This window comes from Sander lucioperca, chromosome 1 (genome assembly GCF_008315115.2).
Source record: "Sander lucioperca isolate FBNREF2018 chromosome 1, SLUC_FBN_1.2, whole genome shotgun sequence".
In the NCBI taxonomy this organism is placed as follows: domain Eukaryota; kingdom Metazoa; phylum Chordata; class Actinopteri; order Perciformes; family Percidae; genus Sander; species Sander lucioperca.
Genome location: NC_050173.1, coordinates 4,763,851 through 4,790,342, shown reverse-complemented (window position 1 = coordinate 4,790,342; position 26,492 = coordinate 4,763,851). Strand labels below are relative to the sequence as shown.

Below are 26,492 nucleotides of genomic sequence, written 5' to 3'. Positions count from 1 at the left end.
ATGGAGTTTTTCACACTATCGTTATGGCTGAGCCGGCAAAAAAGAAGCAGAAAGCTAGGAAAGCATTGTCGGAGGAACAGAGAAAGAGGAAACGGCAGACTGACCGAGCGAGTTTTTACACAGTGTTGCCAAATATCTATTCCGAAGCTGTAGGGGGAGCTCTATAGAGAAACCTGCGAGTAAAAAGCGAGAAAACAGCGAAGAAATTGCCAAAACTGCATAGAGCCCCTTTAAGTCACTTCTGTAATTGAACGCGACACCAGATTAGCTATCAGGGCTTAAAAAGGGGGAATTATTTCACTCACAGATGGAAGTTAATTAAGCCTCTACCTTATTTTAAATAAGTATACAGTTCTCCTATTGTTCCAGAGGAACAGACTGTTAGTGGCTGTTGTTACCTGGTGCATGCAGTCCATGCAGCACAGTGTGCCACTACTGTGATGGATTGATCTGCAGTGTGAGGCAGATTTTTTTTTTTTTTTTTTATGTATGTGTGTGTGTGTGTGTGTGTGTGTGTGTGTGTGTGTGTGTGTGTGTGTGTGTGTGTGTGTGTGTGTGTGTGTGTGAGCCTCAGGGAAGACTTCCTGTGATCAGTCTTTATGATGTTGGTTATGGCTGTTAACTTTATGACCCCACAGAGGACAAACACACCATTTTATCTCTCTCTCTCTCTCTCACACACACACACACACACACACACACACACACACACACACACACACACACACACACACACACACACACACACACACACACACACATGCTCTCTATGAGACCCGTTGTGTGTGTTTCATGAGGCAAACAGGACATTCTCTTGACTAATCTGTGGGGACATAAGTTCAGAGAAATGGCTATTGATCTGATGGATGAGACTCTTCCCTTAAAAGGATTCCTGCAAAGTTATTGCCTAAAAAATGTAAATTAGTAATACTTGTTATAATACAGTCATGGGAGGAACTATTCCCCTTTGAGAAACCAAGTAATTTGCGTAGTAAGTCGAGTAATTTGCGTTATTTTAAAGAAATAATGCATAATTTGTGTTACTCTGGGTAATATATTTTGGCAATAATAATAAATAAATACAGCTGTCCTGGGGCCCGTTTCAGGAAGGAGGTTTAACAAACTCTGAGTCTAACCCTGAGTTGATTTACCCTGAGATGGGAACCTCTGAGTTTTCGGTTCCAGAACAGCTGATTTGAGTTTAATCAACTCAGAGTAGCGTGTGCATCACCACAATAAAAAGGCAGCATGAATGGAGCCAGAAAACTATGATTCACCATGGCAACAACCACAAACAAAGTGGTCGGCGGAAAAACTCATGCGCACATACAGTGAGTTTGAACATATATTTGGTTAAAATAGCAACACAGCTGCTGCAAAAGAGCGAGAATTTGCGTGGGAGAAAATTGCTGTAAGTTCCAATATAGTGTATTCATTTAAACATTTAATCGCAAGTATAATATTGCTGGTGAAATGGTATCGAACCTATAATCTATTTCATTTAGGTGCAATCCTGCGGGCGAAAAAGTACTAGGCCTACTAATCCCATTCTGATGCTGCAGTACCATCATTGACAGAATTATATATCATAATCCTTTATTTCAAAGGGTTTACATCATTCACCTGCAATACTGTGGAACTCCTTTTTAATGGCTCTTACTGGTTTGTGTCCCGGGAACACTACAAAAACGTTAAAAAAAAGTCAGAGCGAGGCACACTCTTCTGATGGCCCTGCATACAGAGGCTTTACTAATATGCTCTGCATCACCAATGTTGTAAAGAAAACTGCCGTTTGCAAAAAAACGTAATGCAACACAAAGAATCTGCTGGGATGTAAGAGCATATCCACGATGGGTGACGTTAGTGATATGACAACAGATAAGGTAGCTACATATCTGATGGACTGTGAAGAAAAACAATACCGCTCAAATAGGTAGTTATCTGGAAATAAATATACATCTAGTCGGGGCCTCAATATCATCTCCCGACGTATGTTTAACTTCCTGCGAAGTAATCCAGCTTCTTCATCAACGGGATCGTCGACAAAAGGAAATGCCATGTTTTGAGAAAAAAAAAGTTTTATAGTCTGCCTAACACAGTTAATAAACCAGCCCTGTTTATTTATTCATGCAGATAACAAACTGCGCTAAAATGCGCCTGATACAGACTAAATGAATGAATGAGGAAATGAAAGAGGGCTGTGTCAGAGGGAGGAGACTGAGAGAAACTCGAGGTTTATTGAAGAAAACCTGCTCCTGACCAGGTTAGGTTCACAGACTCAGTTACCATAGTAACTGACTCTGAGGTTAAGTTACCTCTCGTTCTGAAACAGGCTGGAGTAACCCCTCTCTCTCAGGTTTGATTAACCTCCCTCTCTGAAACAGAAAACCCAGAGTTTCCCTCATCTCAGGGTTAACAAACTAAGAGTTTTCACTAAACATGTTTTCTGAAACGGACCTCTGCTGCTCTGTGTGTTGTGAATCATCCTTCAATGTCCAGTTGATGAAAAACATTAACTTTCAGTCTTGTCGGTCTTGCGTTGAGATCCTTTCACTTTCTTAAAGTGGACATATTATGCTTTTTCCGTATGTTCTGGCATATCTTCAATGTAATATATGTCGGATTTTCATGTTAAACGTGGCCTAAACTTCAAATAATGAGGTAAACATATTTTAAGGAAATCCCTGTGAGCTAAAACGTTCAGATTTCCAACTTTTCTGAATGCTCCAGTTTCCACAGTTTTTTTCTACTCTCGGCTAATTGTTACGCAATTCTAACAGCGAAAACACACCGCACACTGAAGTGCCGTGTATGTAGATTCGTGCTTTGTAGATTCATGATCGTGCGCCTGGCCATTCGCGGCTAATCATGGTGCTTCCACACCTGCTCTGTTTTGGCTGTAAGCCAGCGTTCTATGATTGCTCATCTGCTCCAGGTAGGTTTTTAAGCTACTGCGGTGTTAACATTGTCGCATGTAGCTACATGCTAACAGGAGTAAAATATGTCATCCTGGCTGCCAGTGTTGTTAAATTCTCCCCAGTTCCAGGTCACATTACTCCTGAAACATTTCCGGTTATATAGTATTTGGTTTAAAAGCCTTTATCTGCGATGTTTGACGGTAGAAAGTGCTGCTTTGTTCCGTAATCTAACGTTAGCCTACTGCTAAATATTAAGAAGCTGCATGCTAACACGAGATAGTTGTAGTCTTGGCGGCCAATGCTGGTTATTTCTCCCAAATTTCGGGTCACTTTACTGCTGGTTGTGTAGTATTTGGTTTAGAAACCTTTATTTGTAATTTTTCACGGTACAAAGTCCTGTTATATACTCCGTTGCAGTAGCTCCAGCTTCAACTAGCTAGTGAAACAACAGCGGAGGCTGCGGAGCGCAAATTCCAGGAAACACTCCAATCAGAGCAGATTGGGCTTTATCGGGAGGGGGGTTAAAGAGACAGGCGCTCCTACAGAGCGTCTCATACAGAGGGTGAATACAGGTGCAGTAGCCATGGGCAGTATGAGAAAAATAAAGTGTTTGTTAACATTAAAGCATGTAAACAAAAATAATAATAATACTAATAAAAAATTCAAAATCCACCAGCTGTCTGGAAGATCTAGCTAATGTATTCATTTATCAAATTTAATAAAGATTAGCTAATAATATCCCTGCTGACGAGTAACCACCTTATGTCAAAAAACACAAACTTTCCTTTAAAGACTTTATGCACAGCTGCCCTCTTTTCACTGTTAATACCACCAGAACAAAAGTTTATACCCAGCTCTAAATTAGTAATATTCTCAAAAATAATTAAGGGCTTTCTTTCCAGGATATCAGCTAAGTAGGAGGTCAAATGGAGTTTCAGGTTATTGATGTGCCGAAGAAAAGCTGCCTTTGTTTCTCTTTTTAAACCAGTTTGATTCCACTGACCTCCATTGCCAAAGGGCTTGGATTAGTGAGGCACTGGCGCTTCATCAAACAGGATTTTCCATCAGTGGTGTGCAGACACAGCCTGATAGTGACTCATACAGGAGAAGCCTGGGTAGAAAAGAAGCTTCATGGCAAGAATTTTCCTTATTCTCTCTGCTTTCTCTCTCTAGCTCACACCACAGTCTACATCTTTTTCCTCATTGAGTGGCAACGCTAATAAGGAATGTGAAGGTACGTCATGCCATGTTGCATGTGGGGATGGGAGCGCCATCTTGTTAGGAACGTGCTCTGTTTACCTGTCTGCTACAACAGTTACCTGCTTACCTTTTGTTTCGTTTGGCTAAAAGGTTGTTTAAATTGGTCGATTCTGATGGAGAATGGAAGAGATGGAAAAGGGAAATGAGAAAGAAAAGGGACCCTACGGGGAGAAATTGAATCGTAATGTCAAGCAACGGTATATGGACAAACAATATACATATACAAAAACGATTAACAACATATGCCATGTTTCCCCTGTATGGTACAGCTCTGCTTGACTCAACCCACTTTTTTAGTACCAGTACTTTAAGTTTTCCACTGCGCATAGTACCCTCTCAGTGCAGAGGGTTACGACGCTGCGAAAATCATCTTTAACACAAGACTTGTTGAATCCTTTCATTATCAACCAAACAGAGGAACGTCTGCACTTACTCAGTTGTACAGCGTAGTCTACGTAGTATACGGTGTAGTTTTTGCAGGCTTGCATTTGGTAAAAATCTGGGTCGCATCAATTTAAAACTTTTCGGCTGCTATTGACGGTTGCTTGGCTATTCAAAAATGATGGGTTTGTGCAGGATGTCCCATGTCGCACTAGTGATGATTCTATCTGACAAATCAGTGGTCTGCAGTGTTTTAACTCCACCTTTTGGTATCGGCTCAGATACCTGAGTACCAGGTACTATTCACAACTTTTGCGCATGGAAAACCAAAAAGGAGCGACAGGAGTCGAGGAGAGCCGTACCATGCAGTGGAAGAACGGCAATACATCCATATGACTTGGCACACCAAGACTGGGTTATAGACCCAAATGCACTACTTCCACTCACATAACTGGACATTGTTAATTATCCTGTTTTTGGACCGAGTGCATACACTTTGTTTGAGTTAAAGCTTTAGTGCGTAACTTTTTGATATTAATGAACGTCCGTTACATTCAAGCCATTGCCAAATGAGTTGCTACAAAGCTAATTAAGACTATCAGCTCCACACAACTCTCTCTGTATTTCTCAGTATGGCTATGTTCAGGAGATTGTGGCGTCCGGCGACCTCCGCGCACATAAACTCGAGTGACTATAATGACCTCTTTTGAAGAGTCCATCATGTTTTTTTAATCCTCCGTGTCCTCCTTGGCTACTAGCAACTGCGTGGAGGAGCGGTGAGGGCTGTGCGCGATGGAAGGCTTGTATCCCTAGAAGCTCATGAACAGTTTTGCAGTTGCAATGACTGCTTGTGAACTGCGATCAAACTAGGCATTGCTGACCGAATACGAATCAAGCCTCTGTCACTGCTTTGCCTATTTCTCAACTCAAATGTTTTCAGAAATTTTAGTGTACTGTTTAGCTGTAAAATGAGAAAGTTAGCTACGGCTGGTCTGCCGGGTACGGTGCTTGGTTTCTGCTTGACTAGGTCACAAATTTTCTCATTTTACAGCAAAAAACTTCAACTAAGTTTCTGAAAACATTTGAGATGAGAAATATACAATGCAATAACAGAACTTGACTCATATTTGATTAGCGCTGCTTAGTTTGTCAGTTTCATCTGAGTTTCCGAGCAGGCATTGACGCTGCGTTAGAGACTCCTCGACTCTGATTGGTTGCTTTCCTTATGCCATTAGAAACACCAGGATAAGGCAGTGGAATGTTATTTTTTTTTCAGATGATCTGATTCATATAGCACTTTCAGGATTTAGTGACAGTTTAAGCAAATATGACAAAAAGTAATTTTTTAATTATGTTTTTCAGTTACTTATTTTACTAACTGTAGCTTCAAACCAAACAAAATACCAAAAACATTCAGCTATGTGATTATTTTATAGAGTCATAGGTTTGATCAGTCGCATTATTAATAAAGATTTGCTATAATATTAGACCTTGTTGAAAAAACATTTGTTTTTCTACTTGCAGTGAAAAATATGTTGAGTATTTGGTCATGTGGAGTAGAAATGGATGGAGACATGATTTTACAGGTTACCCTGAATAAAAAGACGATCCTTTAGGCATTTATGCATGCTGCTGTTAACTCGTCTCTTATTCATTTGTTCACATGATTTGTCATTGATTACAGTTCTGTCGTGAAACCAGTCATGCACTCACAGCGCCTCAGCGCAGTTCCTCTAAAGGCTTAGTTTATCATCAGCTCCACTGGTGAAGTTTCTCAGCCCACTGTACATGCATGGCTATTGTTGCATACACTCATGTGGGGCCCCAGCTTTACAAAGTCGAAGCGACTATCTGGTGCAGGGAAATGAGGACTGTCACAGACAGATCTGCTTACTGGATCCTACCAAGAAATGTAAACAAATTGCATGCTAAGGTGGGCCATACAGTATGATTGCGCATGTGCGACCAGGCTTGTGTCATGTGGACACGGCGACAGTTTTGTTGTCATTACTTAGAATTCCTCATAGGGGCAACAGAAACTACGCACTATAGCTTTAACCTAGCTCGTAACATTAATCCCCCCCCTTGTTTGCCCTGCATGTTGCATTTAACATGAGAATGAGATTAAACATGCCTGAATGAGTGTAGGTTTTTCTTACTTTTAGAGGGGTTGGTGCTGTGTTAAACTGACTCACCCAGACACTGAATGCGTTCTCCTGCCGTCGGGTGACCACCGTGACACATTCACTGCTCTGCGTCCTCGCCGGACCAGCCCGCTCTTCTTCGTTGTTGTAGTTTATTATTATTTTTTTAGGCATTTTTTAGGTTTTTATTTGTATAGGACACTTTAGACATGAAAGGGGAGAGAGAAGGGGAAAGATATGCAGCAAAGGGCCGCAGGTTGGAGTCGAACCCGCTGCCACTGCATCGAGGAGTAAACCTCTATATATGGGCGCTCGCTCTACCAGGTGAGCTAACCAGGCGTCCGTAGTTCAGGTTTTAAAAAGGTTTGTGTTTTAGGAAAACAAGTCTTTCAGCGCCTTTGTGTTCTCGTCTGGTGTGCAGGCATCCGCTTGAGGCTCTTTGCGGCTGCTTCTAGCCAGAAACAATCTCCTCAATCAATCTTTTACACACCTGCAAATCTGGGTTATCAGCTTCACACAAACACGCCCCCTCATGTCACGTGTCAGCATTTGCCCTATCAGCTAACTACTCAAAAGACACTAAACTGATATCATAACACATGGCTAATCTGCTGTACTGAGAGTGCCGCCACATTACTGGAAGGAGTTCAGAGATCCTGTGCAGCCTCTCACGAATCTGAAATCCCTTCTCTGCCTACGTAACACAAGGCTGGATGTGTGATTTCTCAATTTTGAAACAGCACTGCCAGGCCCTAAAAAAAAAGGAAGATCAGAACATACTGAAAGAGGACATGGAAACACCAGAAATTGTCATCTTGGTTTGTTGGTATAGCAGGCAGGATCACTGACTAATATGGATGCTGTTTATGCCACTGGTATTAGGTCCAGCACTGTCAACTGTCAAAACAGTTTGCTACCCTTAGGACAGCAAATGTACCGCAGCTAATGGGGCATAACACATAAAGAAGAGGCAAGGAAGACCTACAGTATATCGAAAACACCAAGGGACAACACAACAGCCAAGAGGTTGCAACATGCAGGTTTTCATAAACCAGCTTTTCAGTGAGGTACGCTTGCTGTGGGAAAGGTTGCATTCAAATTTAGTATCCTTTCAAATACAGAAAGAACTTGATCCAAGAGGCATGTTTGGCTCAAACAGTGAAGGGCGGAGGTTAGCAATTAGCGCAAAGCACAGCTTCACAGAGCTTCTTCGTTTGCTTTTTTACAATTATTTTTCATCTACATATTTTTTTTAATACAAAATGGCAGACAATGTAATTTAACTGAAGTGTAGGAACGTTTAAGAGAGCAATATCCCACTTCTTCCTCATTTTTGTCTCTCTGTCGGATGACGAACACTTGCTTTGTAACCTCGGTGTACCGGAGGGATTGATGATTTTTTCTCCTTGGATACCTCTCCATACGTCCACCATCCAGTGTGTTTCTTTGAATAACAGAATTGATGGGTACAACTCATCCATGGTACAACTGCATTGATGTGAGATGGTATATTGTCATTTTTCTAGAGAAGCAATACAATGTAGCCGTAATTAAAAGCAGCTGCCTGAATGTTATTCATTCTTCCAGAAATAAGCTGCTTCTATCTCTCTCTGGCTGTAATCAATATGAGTCCAGCGTGCTACTGTTAAAGACACCTGCTGTCGTAAAAGGTCTTTTCTTTATGGTGCTTTATTGCCCACTATATTACTGAGTTAGCATTACCGGGAGGTCATATAGTCACAATGAATGTTTTGCTCAGACAGAAAATTATTCATTTACAATTAGAGAATAAGTTACAGATGCATCGCTGCATTTCAAGTGTATACGGTAACTTAGCCTACTTTGGATGTATCGTGAGCTGAACCGGGTATCACTGTCACTGTGTCACGAGCCAAAGCATGAAGAGATTGTTGTAGCATTATAGCACATTATAGCGCATTTCATGAAACCCACAGACGCTTTACACAAGTACAGGGGGACAAGGGGAAAGAAAATTGTAGGCCAACACAAACACGAACTGAAAATAAATAAAAAACATTTTTACATTTAATGTTGGCTACTGATGTACAACATTGTAAAGTTATTTTATGAATGAATACCTTTCTTAGAGGAAGAGGGCCAATTCAGGGTCAGTTGAATTATTTACAATCCCATAATTGTCTCCATCTATTTAAAGCACGACTGTCGTCTGTCACTTTCCCTTTTAGCTTTTAGTTGTTCTTCGTTTAATTTCCTTTATTTCTGTGATGGTCCTGCCCCAGTATCAGCCATAACTACAACAGATAACTTCTAAAATAAAAATACAATTAGGCCTATATAATGAATTCTCCTGCTACCATATACCTGGCTGGATACTCACTAACACAGGCTTTTCCGGTGTTACATCCATTCTTAACTGCCTCCAGGATGTGAAATGTTGGATGGCCTACAGCGGAATGACTCCAAAACAGAGGTGATTCTTTTTTGGTCCCCCTAACTCCACAGCGAGCATAGCTAGCCACCTGGGTCCGCTGTCTCTTGACCTGCATGCCCATGCCAGGAATCTTGGTGTCATCTTTGATTCATCACTTCGTTTTGAGAAGCAGATCGATTCAGTGGTGAAAAGTTGCTTTTTTTCCAACTCTTTTTCAATATTGCTAAACTGAAGGCCATCCTGTCTTCTGATGACATGAAGACTGTCACCATTGCATTAATCTCCTCCAGGCTTGGAGCAACTCACTGTACCTGGGTGTTGGCCAGTCCTCTTTGTCTCACTTGCAGCTGGTGCAAAATGCTGCAGCGAGACTTCTGACTGGCACAAGGAAAAGAGAAAGCATCACACCGATTCTAGCATCCCAGAATTGGCTACCTATTAAATACAGGATTGATTTTAAGATTCTTTTATTTGTTTTTAAAGCCATTCATGGTCAGGCTCCCCAGTATATTTCAGAACTCCTCAGCCCCTATTTAAATTCAAGGCCTCTTAGATCCTCAAATCAATTGTTTTTAACTATTCCTCGATCAAGGTTAGTGGGTAAGGGAGATCGTGCCTTTTCTGTGGCAGCTCCAAAGCTTTGGAATAATCTTCCACTTTGTCTCAGATGTTCCCCCTCCATTGATAGCTTTAAAACACATCTCAAGACATATTTGTTTTCAATGGCCTTTGGTTGCTCTTAGAGGTTTTTAGCATTTTAATAATTATTTATTTTTATTCAATTATTTTAAAATTCTTGTATTGTTACATATTGTACTGTATTTTCTTGCTTTTATTGCTATTTTATTTTTATTTGTATTATTTTATGACTCCTTTTGCTTTGATTTTACTTGTTGTGCCGTGCACTTCAATTTGTACAACTTCAATTTGGTCAACTCCTGTTTTTTTTAAACGTGCTATATAAATAAACTTGACTTGACTTACACCAAAATCTGTGACCCGTCAGAATGTGTGCTCTGTACCGCCATCTACCTGCCGTAAATCATTTTGTGACTTCGCTGGAAAAATCGGACCCGGGCAGAGGCATACATAAAAACTTTATATCAGCACAAACCCCACCTCCCAGCTCCCACCCACATAACTTGTCAACTGCCTGCAGGAACTCAAATCATGGATGACCACAAACCTACTCAAACTCAACAGTAATAAGATAGAACTCATGGTGGTGGCCCCTGCACCACTGCTCAGGAAAATTGGAGACCTGGCCCTGGTTGTGGATGGCTGCTCCATTTCCCCATCTCCTGAGGTGCGCAATCTGGGTGTCATCCTGGACTCCACTCTCTCCTTCCGGTCCCACATCAAAAACATCACTAAGTCCGCCTTCTACCACCTCAGAAACATTTCAAGACTCCGGCCTTCACTCACACATTCAGCCACTCATCCATGCCTTCATCACCTCGCGTCTGGACTACTGCAATGGTGTCCTGTCTGGACTGCCCACCAAGGCCCTTAGCAGACTCCAGTATGTCCAGAACTCTGCTTCCAGGGTTCTAACCCACACCAAGCCCTGGCAGCATATCACTCCCATCCTCCAACAGCTCCACTGGTTGCCAGTCAAGTCACGCATCACCTACAAGATCCTCCTGCTCACCTACAAATCTCTCCATGGACTCTCGCCACAATACCTCACAGATCTCCTCCACCCCTACACTCAGTCACCTTCCCTGCGGTCCTCTGACAAGGACCTGCTGGATACCCCCCCCCCCCGCACCAGGTTGCGGACTTTTGGGGACAGGGCTTTCTCTGCCAATGCTCCCACACTCTGGAACAGTCTACCACTCCACATCCGCTCTGCCCCATCCCTGCCCATGTTCAAAAAGCACCTGAAAACATTTCTTTTCACTAAGTTCTTTGACCCCTAACCCCCCTCCCCCCCTATTTGTTAAGCGTCCTTTGGTACCTTGAAAGGCGCTATATAAATCCAAGTTATTATATTTATATAAATATAGCGTTCTTTTCACAGTTAGTCTCGTTTGCTGTTACAGGTCATTTAGATCATCAGATGGAACATTACACAGTTTCAGAAACATTTAAAAGTTCCTTATAGTTACTTAAAAAAAAAAAAAAAAACATCTCTGGCAAAGTTATTGAACATTTCTAAATAAAAGTGCAATGTCATCTTCAGATCTTTGCTTACAATGTAGACATGCTTCTGAGGATAGAATGTGTCTTTTGGAAAACAACGGTGGGGTGAATTTCAAAGAGCAAAGCCTCTCCGAAAAAGGATAAAGGTCTGTATGGTTCAGAATGAAACCATTCCGTGTGTTGATGTAAAAAGAACATCCAGGATTTGTGAGATCAACCCAGAGCTGTATTTGTTATTAAAGTTGATTTTGCACATTATTAAATATTCTGTTGTTGTGTTTTTTTACCTGAAATATGCATTACAGCTCGAGTAGTTTAGACTGTGGCAGTTCTGACTGTGATAGGTAGCTTATGTCCTTCTGTTTTGGAGTCTGATGCACCAGACTGTGGTACATAAGACTAAAACTACAAATATTTTTTTATTGCAGTTGGGTTAAACATGTAAAGTTTGAGAGAGTGAAAGTGGCACTAAAGCGAAGATCATCTGGCAACTAAAGGCTTTATCTCTTTGGAAATGCATTAAAGCTGCACTGATTATATTTTTATATTAACAATGGCTCACATAACTACATATAATGTGAAAGGAGTTGCTTGTAATGGCAAACAGACGGCCAGTTATCCCCTGTCTGCAGTTCCCCTGAACGTTGGAATGTTTCAGCATCTTTCAGCTCAATGTTTCTGTTTTATGATCTGCAACTATTTTGATTTATTCTTACTGCTTTCATCAAGTTCGTCCAGCCACAGCAGGCAGCTGTTGTCATCAAAAAAGCTCTAATAACCCGCTGTACACTACCTGTCCAGCACCAAACAGCAGACAGACACATGTAGCAAACAGCTGATAAATATAATAGAACATTTAGCAACTAAAGAGCCAGATATTACCCTTAGGCTGGCCAGACACTGCCTGCGTGGTGTGAGCGTGATGTTTCTGTTACGTGTCAGTTGCGTGGTGGCTGTGTGGATTTTTCTGTCTTTTCACACCAGAAACATGTCTGACACGGCGCTGCTGCTGCTAGCTTTGTCTGTATGCATGTATGTTCCCCATTGATTTACTGCACTCAAGCAGTAGTATACTTAATGTTAAACATAAATATATACTGATTTGATTACAGCAAAGACAACGTCGGCAGTATTGACGGCAAAATAGGCTACAGAATATGTCGTTCTGTATTGTCAGGTGCAATATTTGAAAATCGATCATTATTTACTATTATTTTTTTATATTACATTTATATCTGCATTTATGTCAAAACCTAGAGACTTTCAAACATCAAAATGTCATTTATTAGTATGTATTCGTGTCAAAATGACATATAAACATTCTATTTCTATTTCTATTTTGCCTGGAAAGCTTCCAACACGCTTGCGTGTCGCGTGAAAAATAGGCGTCGGTCCTATTTCTAGCATGCATGCGTTTTCTGAGACGTGCTACTGCTGTAGCTCTGGGTATATGTCCTGCACTGACTTGAGTGTGAGGTAAACTGTGCTACATCATGTCTCCCCCCTCTGCAGCACTGTTGTCGGCCAGTGCATCAGCATGCAGACCGTGGCGAAGGACAGTATTAATTAGGTGATCGAGACAAGAATGTCTCCTATATGGTCCCAGGGCTTTGATTATGTTGCTGCCTTGATCTGTTACCCACACTTTTTTTCGGCTGAGGGAGCTAGGGTCGAGTTTTTTTTTACGTTTCTTCATTCGGATCCATTTGCGATCCATTCCATTCTGAATAAACAAACAGCGCAGTTTACATGCTTCGTCCTTGTTGCATTGCCGGTATTTATTAAGATAATTCTAAACAGATTTCTGTAGTTCAAACAACTCAGAATTGTAGTTGAGAACGTCAGTTATAACGGCCCACGTATTAAAAAATTGTCGGGTTTAAATGGGGCTCTGGCTCAAATTACAGTTAATGTGTCGGGCCGGGCCGGGCTCGGACACAACGTGCATGGGCTCGGGTAGGGTCGGGCTGGATTTTTTGGGCCCGATCTAAGCTCTACTTTGTACATCTATCAGGTTACCAGAAACATGATTTAGAATGAAAGCTCATGTTGCCCCTGTGGCCGGGTTGGCTCAGTTGGTAGAGCAGGCGCACATATACATAGACGTTTATGCCTCGACGCAGAGGTCCAGGGTTGGAGTCCGACCTGTGACGATTTCCTGCATGTCTTCCCCCTCTCTCTCCCCTTTCTCACCTAGCTGTCCTGTCCATTAAAGGTGGAAAAGCCCAAAAAAATAATCTGTCATCCAACATGTCTGCTGGATGTGTAAGTCGGCAACTGTTTGCTAACATGTTCAGCAAAACAACCTGGTGGTAACATGTCAATGTTATGGTTACATCTTGTTTTTGTGTTAAAAAATGATTGAATGCAGGTTTAATAAGATTTGGAGATTTCATGGTATTCCGCAGATTAGATTCCGATTCTTTGTAAAGTGAAAAAGTTCAAAGTGAAAAAGTTCAAACTGTAGAAGAGATGAACAAAAGATTTTTCCTTATTTGACGTTGCTTCAGAATCTTCCATATGTGTATGTGTTGAGGTCCAGTGACTTCGAAAGACAAAGCATATGATTCACGTTATTCTTATACTCATAAATAGACTCAGTGAGGCCTTGTGCCCTGTATGGAGGTATCTGCATTTGTTGTGCTTTTCCTTTCTAGTGAACCATTTTATTCTATTTTCTGAGCCCACTAGACGGTGCTCTTGGTTTGAAGAAGAAGGCTCACGGAATGGCAATTCAGTGTATTTTTAAGCTTTTGTTGAACAGAAAGTGAAAGGAAAATGCTTCATGAAGCTTCATTTGGACATCACTAGCTTCTATACTAATTTAATTATTTATGTATCACCTGTCTGTCTTGTGTGCAATGTTAACATTTTGTCTTGAGGGAGCCTCTAGAACAGGGGTCTTAGATTGCCAAGTGGCCCCTGGCTTTCATTGGTTGCTTCTAGGTGGGTTACTTTAATACTTGACAAAAAAAGAGTCCTCTGTCTTTTTTATCTGCCTCCGAAGCTGAGCAGTTCCTCTTTCCCTCTCTTCTACCTCATACCTGGCAAACCGCTCTGCATGTCTATTGGCGTAATCCACCTTGAGACAAGGCCTGGCAAACTCGATTCCTTTTAAGGATTCAGGTTATTCTGAGTCACTCACTAAACTGATCCGGGTTGTGCAAGTCACTTGAGTCAGTATTGCTAGCTTGCAATGTTTCGGACTGTCTGCTCTACCTAATTGCATTTTAACATACTACATTATACACCAAAACTTACAGTAGGCCTAGCTAGGCTATGTGCAGAACATTGTATGTTATTTCAGAAGTGAAATACTGGCTTTTGTTGTTGATTTGCTTTACCCTGAGCTTGAGGAGAGACTTCACTCACTCGTCTGCTACAGGTCAGCTCGTCTGCTGATTTGCCTGCTCACGCGAGAACTCATGAGTCATCGACAACTCATGAGTCGTCGACAACTCATGAGTTCTCGAGTTAGTCCCATGGTCTGCGAGCTTGGAATGTTTCCGGTTCTGAGTCTGCGGGTCGGGAAGTTCCTATAACCTGTCTCGGACTGTCTCTCTGCTCACTCAGTCTCTTGAGTTAACTTGTGGAGTTGTGGTTGCCTACGAAATTGTAAGTTATTAAACTTTTGGCAGCTAAGATGGCTAGGACTAGTAGTAGCTAATGTTGCAAGAGGTTTGTGTGTGGCGCTGTTTTCATTTTAGATTGAATTGTCGTAGAACTCAACTGATCCGAGTTAATAATACTAGAGACTCGCGATTCATGAGTCAATTTAAAGACTCGGGTGAAAGATCCGAGTGAATCACAACTCAAACAGGTTTACTTGAGACTGTATTTCGGTAGACAGACAGCTAGCGGTCACATTAATCTCCATAAAGAAAAGAATCAATTGTCCACCTCTTTTTAAACTGTATGGGCTCCGGGTCAATCTTTCTTTTACGAAACATTTTGATGTCAGGTGTGGCTTGGTAAATCAGGGTGCTAAAATATTTATGCTGGTGCATCTTGCCAAATGTTAAATAAAAAAAATATTTCTATGCTGAAATTTTGCAACCTTAATAGAAAATAAAATGATTACTTTGATATAAAAGGGGAGGGAAATCTAGTTGGGTGGGGAAGTGAAAGAGGAGTGCTTGTCCCTCCCTCATTACCACCACTGAGATGCCCTTGAGCAAGGCCCTTAACCCCAAAAAACCCACTCCAGTGGAGCTGCTCAGTGGCCAGCAGATCAGACTGTGGTTGTACTGGGCAGCTTCCAGGTATGAATGTGTAACTGTGTGAATGTGAAAGGTCGTTGTTGCAAATGAGAATTTGTTCTCTGTCGGCTTACCTGGATAAATAAAGGTTAAATAAAAAAATTAATAAAATAGTTGAGCACCATTTAGTTTGGTCAACAAATATAACTAATGGTTCATGACGCTTCATTTGGACACTAATCAACAGCTCATTCCAAGCTACTGAAAACACAATACTTATTTTTAGGTTATTATACAATAAAGAAAACTAATAAATATATAAATATAAATAAAAAAAATAATATGATATATAATATTTCTCGTTCCGCCATAAATCCTACAAACTAGAACTTTATCTATGGAGACATAGAGTTGAACTTCTACTCTGCCTTATTGTACGCGTCCACTGGCGTTGAGTTTCCCGCTCCTCATTTGCATAAAGTTGAATCCAGGCAACTTTATGCAAATGAGGAGTGGGCACTTCGGCTCGACGCCTCCCAAAAGCTCAAGAAAACCTTTTAAACTGACAGTTGCTGATCTGAAATGAAGACAGATTCAACATTTGCATAGCCTAGACATTTTGCTGAACTATTTTCATAAAATAAGAGTATTCCAAAGGAGCCCCATGTGACACAATCGATCAATCAGGTGCAGCCATTGCGGTTGTAGGATTGTTTTCTTTGCTTGTCAGTGGTCATTGAAAAGAGACTGATAACTGCTGGTGGCTAGCGCACTGGCATGCAATGCTGGGAGCCAGGGCGATCCCTGCCGTGAAAACATCGCCTATATGGACACGTACCATTTGACAGGTTATGACCTGCTGCTGTTATGTTATATACTGACCTGAGTGAGACCCGGGGTACCACTGTCTCAGCTTACACAGCATGAGTTGGTGAGCTGGAAGTTTTACTACAACACCTTTACTATAATTTGTATGTTTGACTGATTCTCCTGTAGAAACACAAAGGCAGCCAGACACAGTCCAAGTAAGGGAGTGAAGTCTATTCATCCACATCTCTTACATCCCACTCACACTCATCAGTCACTCCTCTGGGCTTGTCCACTTACACAAAACCAAATTTTCACAGTAATAAGCCAGAGTTGCTGATGTCCAACAGTGGCAGCGCTCTGGGCCGCTCTCGGCACCGGAGCAATTCAGTACGCCACGGGGGGGACGTTGTCACCTTCCTCTCTGGTCCAGAGAGCGAGTGTTCATGCAGACAGAGGCTGATTAGTGATTGCTGGCAGTGCTGCAGCAGTGAAGTGTGGCTGTTTGTTACCTTGCCCAGAGACCGCCCAGCAGCCTGCAACCGGTCACTGTGTGTGTGTGTGTGTGTGTGTGTGTGTGTGTGTGTGTGTGTGTGTGTGTGTGTGTTCCTCCTTGGCAGAAAGCACTCTCTCCACCCAGCTCTCTGTCACTTAAGGTGCTCCATTTGTATGGCTGTTATTCAGAAGGGTCAATGCCAAAAATGTTTCAAAAACAAAACCCTGTCAACAATTTGTCTTTTCATCTTTCCGTCTTTCCTTTCTGCCCCATTTCCTGTCCCTGGATCATGTAGAACAGCAGAAAAACAGGTTAACGGATGATCTTTTTTTTTCTTTTCAGAGAAAGAGATAACATTTGCTCTGATCTGAAAACTTTGTTTATAGTTACTGTTGCATGTAATTACACATCAAAAAGATTTCGCTCTTAATTTATGTCTTTCTCTTCCAATTTTCTAGTACTGCCTGAAGTGTGTTAGATAGAGTCATTTATCAGTGTCTTCATTAATCATTTCTGGAGTAATGGATAAATATGGGCACTGTTACAGAACTGAAGCAGATGGACTGGGGATGCTATAGAATATAGTCAGCTTTGGGATAGGATTAGTATTTTTCACATACATTAGGAGTAATTGCCAGTATCCGCTAATGGACAAAAGGAGCCAGGCTTTCAAACCACAAACCCTACTATTAATGGCAAATCCACAAATGTGTTTTCACTGGAACCCTATTGGTTCTTTTCAGGCTGCGATTTCTCAAACTCCCCCCAGGCTTGAATTGGGTTGGGTTCGTGCAAATTTAGCCCTATTCACACGGAACTAGTATCATCTGGGGACCTCTAGTAATTTGTAATAATTGCAGACGTTGACTGTCCTGTGCAAATCATTTTGTCAAGTCAAAATCCCACTGCAAATTATCTACCATATTTTGCCAAACACAGAGGTTGTGTAATAAGCCCCGTGCAAATTGGCATCTCGGTGATTCAGGGTCATACTGGCTGCGTTGGCAGCCTTGACATCATATGCGGGTGATGATGTCAGTAAATTAGAGTAAAATACAGACTTTGCTTATCCCGTGCAAATGCACAACATGAAACACAGATGTGGGGGGAGGGGGCAATTTCTAAATCACATGAGGTCCCCTGTGCAACTTGGGCATTTCCCAGTGTTTTTTTTTGTTTGTTTTTGATATGTAAATGCAGACCCTATAGTCTGTGTAATGCCGTGAATAATGTATGGGGTATGTACAGATGTCTGGTTTTATTTTACGCGTTACCGCAGTAGTCGCACGGTACTGCCGTGGGGTCAGTGACCCCAGCTGCAACAACAACCAGGTGGCACATGTTAGCAGACGAGATGCAGTTGACCTGTCGGTAGACTAAGGAACGCCATGAAAGTATTTGGAAACGAGTCAAGACACTGTACAGTAAACTTACACATCAAAGAGTCTTAATTTCATAATGTGCATTTGTGTTATGATTATAATCTATAAAACAGGGGACGGACGTGGCTTCTGGATCTGGAAAGTAAAGCCAATGCTGAAGTGCATTAAATCGCATTCTTTCTAATGCCCAGTAGAGGGCGACGCCACTGGTACAAAGAGCATAGGTTTAGCAATGCTATCCATGGCTGTGTACATTAAAATAGCTGTGAACTTGTTTGGGGTGTCTGGGTTTTGTCTTAGAACTTTGACCCTCTCACTGTGTATTTTCACTTCATTGAAGTTATTTGGAACATTTTGTTCGCCTAAAAATTGCTCTTGTTAAGCGTTCGGTTACACCATGCTAACCAAACTAGCGCTAGCCAGGAAGATCGACGAGGAAGAAGTCAATTGACATAATTCCTTGGTAACAAGTGTGACATGAGCCTTTATTACCAATATTTCAGCTGCATGGAATGTGTCACTCCATAAGTGAAAGGTATAAATCATAGACTGGTATTTATTGATAGAACGTTCACCCTGCATAACTAGCCATGTGCTTCTGTTTACTTACAAGCAACTGGAGATTCCACGTGGGCAACGAATGAAATGGATCAAATACGCATCAGTATGTTTGATTAATTATGGTATTCTTTTTTTTAACCCTACAAGTTCCAAGAAGGTGGTTCCACTGTTACTCGTCCTTCCAAAGTGGTGAAAAACGCCAGGCTACCGACAATGTTATCTTCATTTCACTCAACTGACTTTAGCAGTTTGGATCAAAGCCGCTCGACTGTCCTGCTGTTAAAGACGTGAACTAACCACTGACACTGAATTCACAGCTGCTGCAGAATGAAACTTGATGTAGGAAACTGCAAATCGGATTAATTTACTTATTAATTGAAGGTGCGGGAACCAATTCTGGAGCATCATTGCACGTTAACCGGTTATGTCAAATACATCTTGCAATACCAGTAAACTTGTCACGTTATGCAACCCAGTCTCACAGCAGTTTTGAAATGGTCACGTTATTAAATCTATTGATTCTCGTTTTTTTCGTGCTGGCCAGCACGAAAATGTAAAGTAATGTATTTCAATGGGAAGCATATTTCATGATCACAGCACGAATACGGTAGGGAGTAGTATGAAAAGCCGAAAATCCGCGTAGGCAGGTTGATCGGGGTGGTGGATGGGTCAAACAATACAGGACTTTCACCTGGGAGACCAGGGATCACGTCCCGCGTGTGGCAGTGGCTGTAATCAATCCAAACTTGTGTTCCCCTATGTGTTCAGCCACATCTTGTGTTTTGTTAATAGCCCTCCTGCTGTCTGGTAAAAGTAGGAAGCTAACTGCTGAAAGACCTCTCCAAAAACTCATAACATAGATACATTACAGAAACCTTAGTCTCACTGAAGCTTTTAACCTGGCTAGCAGGTTAGCCGGAGGCATATATGTTTATTAACATGAATTTACTGATATCACGTAATGACCTCCGGTATCACTTTGTCCAAGTGGTCTATGTAATTGTTGCAGGCCTCTCTGGTGAGATTGGAGGTCCAAAATGTCTCGATTGCAGCAATGAGTTCAGATTCCCTCCGGATCAGGCGACCTACAGCATTAAATGAAGAAGTCAAACAGTTGTTATTTCAGTTTTATACCTTCTGAATGTGTTCTGAATGTGTTTGTTTCCTGGGCCCAGTTTAAGAAAAGGAGGCTTTACAAACGGTCAATCGAAACACAGTCACTGAAATGCTGTTCGAACACATCCAGACTATACTCCCATTTTCTTAAAAATAAAACTCACTTTCTATAGCCCTGCACCACGGCCCTGCTCAATCAGACATATTTACATATAATCTCCCAATATTGTAGGAATAATGTTCCATCAGTGCGACCAATCACATCATGTGTGCAGATTACCGTGTTAACAAGTTACGTTATAACGTTACTCTGGTGTCTCTTCAACCTCATTCCATCTAACGCTAATTAGATCATCTGGCTGAGTGTGACTTTTTAGAAGACACCAGAAACAAGCTTAGTGAGTGCAACTGCTTAAACCAGAAATATATGACCCAAGTTATATATGTAATAAACTGGAATTATCCTTTCAATATTGTATTACATCCTTACTCTAAAACACAGAAACAGCCCACTCTCCTCTGAGCAAATGTCCTTGGAAGCATGTTCAGTATTCAGTAAAAACAACTCAGCCAGGTTCAAACAGGTTATTGTCTACAGAGTAGCCGGAGGAAAAGCCACACACGCTCTCTCTCTCTCTCTCTTACCATTCAGCCGTGCTTCCAATCTTGTGGCTCATTAGAAAGTGATTGTTTGATACTGAATTCAACGTGTTACATAAGCTGTGTCAACATGTACATTTGACATTCTGTGTGGGTACACCCGTCCATTTGTTAAAGAAGTGGCCAGTGACTCATGTAGCTACAAATGCACATACATAAACACTAACAAATACATATAGCTTACATAAGGACTCATATATGCTTTGGATATCACTTAATATCATTAACTTTAAAGCTCATTAAAAAAAAAACAGAGTTTACAAAGTGCTTTGACAGAAAAAAGGCAAAAGCAGGATACTCAGAAAGCATGATAACAGAAAGCCAATCATAGGGCCAAACAAAGCAAATTCATTAAAAATAAATACAAATTACAAAAATAATGCAATAAAAAGACGATAACAGCAACAAAAACATGACATGACATCAAGCAAGTCTATAAAAATTGGTTTTAAGAAGTGACTTAAACGTTTTTTTAAAAAAGCAGTGGCAATTTAGGCTAGGATAGGGCTTGGACATAAACTATGCTTGTTTATCATAGCTCTAAGCACCATCCCTAAAGTATACAGTTATGTACACAGTACAGTATGTATGCAATTCAACTGTATGCACTTTTTCTCAATTGCCTAAAAACGCCTCGCCCACATTCCTGTATGAAATTTCTCAACTAGTGATGTCACTGATTGAGAAAGCCAGCCCAGTTTTTCATATGTGCTGCCCATAAGTGCTGCCTGGGCAAGCATAGCCTGCCCAGTGGCTTGTCTGAATTTAGTTGACCAATCACAACAGAGTGGACCATCTGACCAATCAGAGCAGACTGGGCTTTTCAGGAAGCTGGGCCAAGAGCTCTGACAGAGTGTTTCAGGTGGAGGCACTGCAGCAATGAGCATGTAAACCTATTCTAGTAGACCCCAAGAGTACAAATATGATGCTGAAAAGGAGTATAATAGTGGCTCTTTAAAATATACCAAAAATATTTTGTATAAAAAAGCTATTCCAGCCTGACAACTCTGTAAAACTTTTCTTAAAAGTTTTTGTGTGTGTGTATTTGGTGGGGATCCCAGGGGTAAAGAGGTACCTTGTCCATCTAATCTTCAGTTTCTAAGCCAGTTTTGTTTAGCAAAGCAAAAAGAGGGCAAGAGGGAGGGAAATCCAGTGAAGAGAATGATCCAGGATCTAGCAGCAGGAAACAAGCCAGCCCCCTTATCTCCTGTCTTCCAGTCCAGTTAAGGATCAGAAAACCAGGACGAATAACTGTCAAAGTAAAGGACTTAGAGCAGAGGATAGAGCAGCAGGTTTCTGACTGAATGCAAGACTGTAAGATTGTAGGAAAATATAAGAACCTTAGAATTAGTAAGGGGAGCCATGCAGAGAGAGAGAGAGAGAGAGAGAGACCCCAGGAATGAGAGTGAGAGGAAATAAAAACAGGGCGCGCTGGCTCGTCTGCTTATCTCTTTCTCACAAATCCACTTTTAAAATTCGGAGAGAAAGGGAGAGCGTGAGAGAGATCCAGGCAGGGGCGGAGCTGTAGGTAGAAGGCTGAAGCTCTTATCTCCTGCCTTCAGTGGAGTTTGAGTGCCAACAGATGGCATTGTAAAGCTGTCATCGCTATAAACGTTAATAGAAAAACCTGATCCCATCATGTCACACAAAAGAATAGAGACCTTCCCTGTTCCTTCTCTCTCTCGTTGGCTTGAGCCCACACCATCAAATTAAATCACATTGTACTACATCCTTACCTAATCATATTACATCCTCATTTCATATCCTAAAGCTCTCTGGATTGAATGCCTGCTTGCATGGAAGGCTTCTGTAATATAACATGTTATAGTGTATTTCAAGGATATCATCTGCCGCTCAATACAGTAAAGCACACCCACACTTGGTATCTCTGCGTGCAGCGAATAAATGAAAGGCTTTTGTGTCACGTCTAAGAGTTTACTTTAGAATTACATTTTCATGGCAAGATAAGCTACTGAATCTAATCCCATCATTTCTACTGCAGGCTGACCTGTGTTGAATGGGGTATCACCGAGAATCGCAAGTCCTTACAAGACTAACATTCATTTGTGTGTGTGTGTGTGTGTGTGTGTGTGTGTGTGTGTGTGTGTCTCTGCGAGAAAGTACTTAATATTTATTTATATTGTGGTATTACTTTACTTTATCAGTTTTAAGTATTTTTCTCTCCATTAAGTCAACTTTTAAATCCTGATCCAGAGTAGCAGTTTGAAATAGGGTCATCTGGCCTTTGCTGCAACTTTTCTAACACAGTTTTGGCTTTGCAAAATCACTTTTTAAAAAGGCTGCACAGGCTTAAAGAGTTTGACCCCTTCTTACTTTATCTGATAGTTGAATCACTGCACTCTAAAGGGGCACTACTGGAAAGTCTCTGGGAAAATACTCTGTTATACCAACATATAAAGTCCAATGAATAGACATGCTGTGAGCCATGACATTGCTGTGTAGATCTTGTACAAGTTCCATCAATCAAGTCCTTCATTTTCTCCATAGACATTGTTAGACAGTTAAAGCACTTCTATGATTCGGACAGAGACAAAACTGTCATGTTTGAATCATTAGTACAAAAAATGAAAAAGAAAACATTGTTCTATCAGACATAACCCTGTGTAGACGCAATGTAAGGTTTGAAGTTAACACATTAATGTAAGAAACATCCAATCCACATGCTTAAATTTCTGTTAAATGCGCTGCTAATAGTGAGCAGAAGTTAAAGATCAAACTTTGGTGCGTTTTGGTTTAAAAGGTTCAAGGCACCTGTGCTTTCAACCCTTTGTTGAACAGAGAGCACCATCTAGTGGGCTCAGAAAATAAAGGAAATGCTTCATGAAGCTTCATTTGGCCATCACTACAAAAAAAGCCTAAATGTCAAACTATTTCTATCAGTATAATATTATATGATATGATAATAAACAATGAAAATATGATCATCTGTAAGTGAAAGTTTGACTTGAATGCAGATGATACATGGTAATAAATAACAGTGAGTGGCTAAATGGCAAGGAGTCAAAGAGATGCCTGGACCAGTGTTGGGGAAGTTACTTTTAAAAAGTAGAGTTTGCTCATTACTCGTTAAAAGTAATCTTAGTTACCCCCTATGGAAAGTAACTTTTTACTTACGAGTTAGTAACTCGTTACTTTCACGTTACTTTTAAAAGCGGGCGTCTCTGGCTGAGACTGAAGTTAATTATACAAAAACTATCTTTGACCATAAATACCATCTCTGGTTTATCAGTGAAGTGTCTGAACTACACTGCAGACTGGATTCTCTACTCACAGAGTGACGGCTGATTCATTATGAACGAGTCCAGCGCGAGTTGAATGCACATCAGCAGGTAATCGGCATTACACGGTGTTAGTGTATACTATGTAATGTCTGTATCGACTTGTACCGGTCGCGCAGCCACGATGGTCCGTGCATTGTCGTAGACACATGCAGCCCCTTTTTTGGAAATCCTTGCGTGTCCGTGCAACTGACACAAGTCCACAGCGGTCCGCTGCGTGTATGTATGAGGCCATCTCCACTGCATCCATCTGTGAGGTTGTCAGCTTTGTGTCTGCCTGGCTCAGAGCGCCGTCTAGCAAAAAGCCACGAAGCTTAACACGCTCTCAAAAGTTAGCTTTGGCTGCTAACTCGCTTGTCATGATTGCTCTGCTACCAGCCTCTGTCACGTCCCGTGTGGAGCTTGTGAGCGTGCAGCTGAGAAGGCGGTGTCGCCGTCAAATCTGTCCCTGGGAAAAGTAACGTTGCGGCGAATTGAAAAAGGAACTACGTTTCGTTACCAAATTTTCGGTTTTGGTTTATGATAGAATCATATAAATAGGAACATGCATAACAAGGCTTCTCTATTTTCCATGAAAACGTTATCCCAAATATGAAATAGGATGAGACTCGCATGATACAAGTCTCATTATAGACTTGCAATGTGTCTTTGCTCAAACAAGTGGTCCTCAACCTTTTTAGATGCAGCGCCCCCGCCCCCATCAAATAAGATGTAGGCTATATTAATAATATTAATATTAATGATTAGGCCCTACTATTGTTATGATGATGATTATTATTGTTGTTAAAGCAGCCATATTATGCTCATTTTCAGGTTCATAATTGTATTTTAAGGTTGTACCAGAATAGGTTTACATGGTTTAATTTTCAAAAAACACCATATTTTTGTTGTACTGCAGTGCTCTCTCTCACTGCAGCAGATCCTCTTTTCAGCTGGTCTCTGTTTTAGCTACAGAGTGAGACCTCTTTTCTTCTTCTTCTTCTTCTTCTGTACTATCTTTGATTGCACTTGCACATGTGCAGTAGCTCAGATGTAGATCATGTCAGCTAGCTAGCTCCATAGACAGTAAAAGAAAGGCTGTTTCTACAACTTCGGTCAGTTACAAGGCAGGATTAGCTGGGAGACTTCTAAATGAGGGCGCACATGTAAGTAGTTCTTTTGTAGATTATGGTGAACTTGTGTGTGTTGTAGCAGTGCTTTGCTATTGAGAACGAGGTAGCATGCTAGCGTTAGCAGCTACGAGCTAATGGTTGCGGTTAGCCTGCTCGTTTCGGCTTGTGACGTAGAAAGCCGTGCCGATTTTGAACAGCTCACCCAGAGACTGAAGGCAGGACACATTCAGAAACTGTATCTCACTCTAAACTGCATGGGTGGATTTTTTTCAAAGTTTGTATGTGTGTGGAAGCACCAGAGACACAATATAACACCCCAAATCCCAGAAAAAGTGATTTTTTTCATAATATGGGCACTTTAATATTGTTATCAAAAAATCACGGCTATGTTCATAAACGTGTTAAAGATAAATGATGTTAATATTTAATAAAATCAATACAAGACTGATTTATAACACTGCAGTACCGAGTTCATATAAGATGATACTCTGACGCCCCGTTTCCGTGAAGTCCAGTTGCAGTGGCGTAAACTGGCAGGTTTTAATGTCGCAGACCACTGTTTTTTGCAAGTAGTTTAAAGTGTTAACTGGTATTGTGGTGAATCTTTGGTGTAAACTCGCCTTGGGGGGCCAAGGGCTCCCCTTTCCAAAATAGTGCTTCCAGCGCCCCCCGTCATCCTCTCAACGCCCCCTGGGGGGCTGTACCACCCCCGTTGAGAAACACTGGCTTAGTTCGATGTTTACCAGCCACTCTGTTTCTATAGCCCACACACAACTGCTGCATTTCTCTCCTCCATGTAGGAGGACAAAGCATTCAGCTAACTCGTAGTCAACCTAAAAAACTCTTACTTTTCCTACAAAGTTTTGAAATGTTCCTGCAGTGGTGGTGGCCCCACTGTAGTCCAGTGTTTCTAACAACACTAAATACTCCCTTTTACTGTCTTAGTTTATAGCACCATGGTCTGAAAGAACTTTTATAAGTACTGTTTTATAGTTAGTTATAGTGTCAATAAATACTGCCCTAAAAACCAAAAACACTGTTGCAGCAATGCTGCCTCACAGGCTGTTCTCTGCCTGCGTGCCTGTTGATTAGGAGACAATTGTAGATTGATGAGTCGTGACAGAAGCATGAAAATGTGCTCCCAGTGGTGTCCTTGGTGCTAAGCACAATACTGTACACTGCCAAAAATAGCTACTTTACTTTTTAACTCTCACAGTAAGTTTAAATTATCCAGTGTTGAAATCTTGAACATTTTGCCAATAAAAGAGCGTGGGAACAAGTTAGGGGATTATTGTAGTTTGTGACCAAGTACACCTTCTCTTCAGAGCCAAATCGAAACACACATACTCCTGGAATCAGCAGGACTTCACCTTTCAAGTGCAGATGCAGTATCAATAGAGGTGTCTCTGATGTTCATGGGGGATTAACATCCACAATTCTGCTTAGAAATCATTGAAAAAGACACTCCCAGTAACTTGAGATCTTGCCTGGTAATTGTCGTGTCATATTCTTTAGTATCAAAAATGATCCAGTGACTGTTGCCTGCAGATTCATGGCTACAGTACAAACACAAACTGCTAGTTGCTAATGCAGCATTAC

The 26,492-nt window shown here is 41.3% G+C and overlaps 1 long non-coding RNA gene across 1 annotated transcript; it reads left to right on the top strand.

Annotated features, from left to right (window-relative positions):
• The first annotated feature begins 14,687 nt into the window (after positions 1–14,687).
• Positions 14,688–21,368, top strand: LOC116036610. Its single transcript, XR_004101653.2, has 3 exons — positions 14,688–15,095; positions 15,392–15,393; positions 21,351–21,368. It is a non-coding gene; the product is annotated as an uncharacterized LOC116036610 (long non-coding RNA).
• Positions 21,369–26,492: the final 5,124 nt, after the last annotated feature.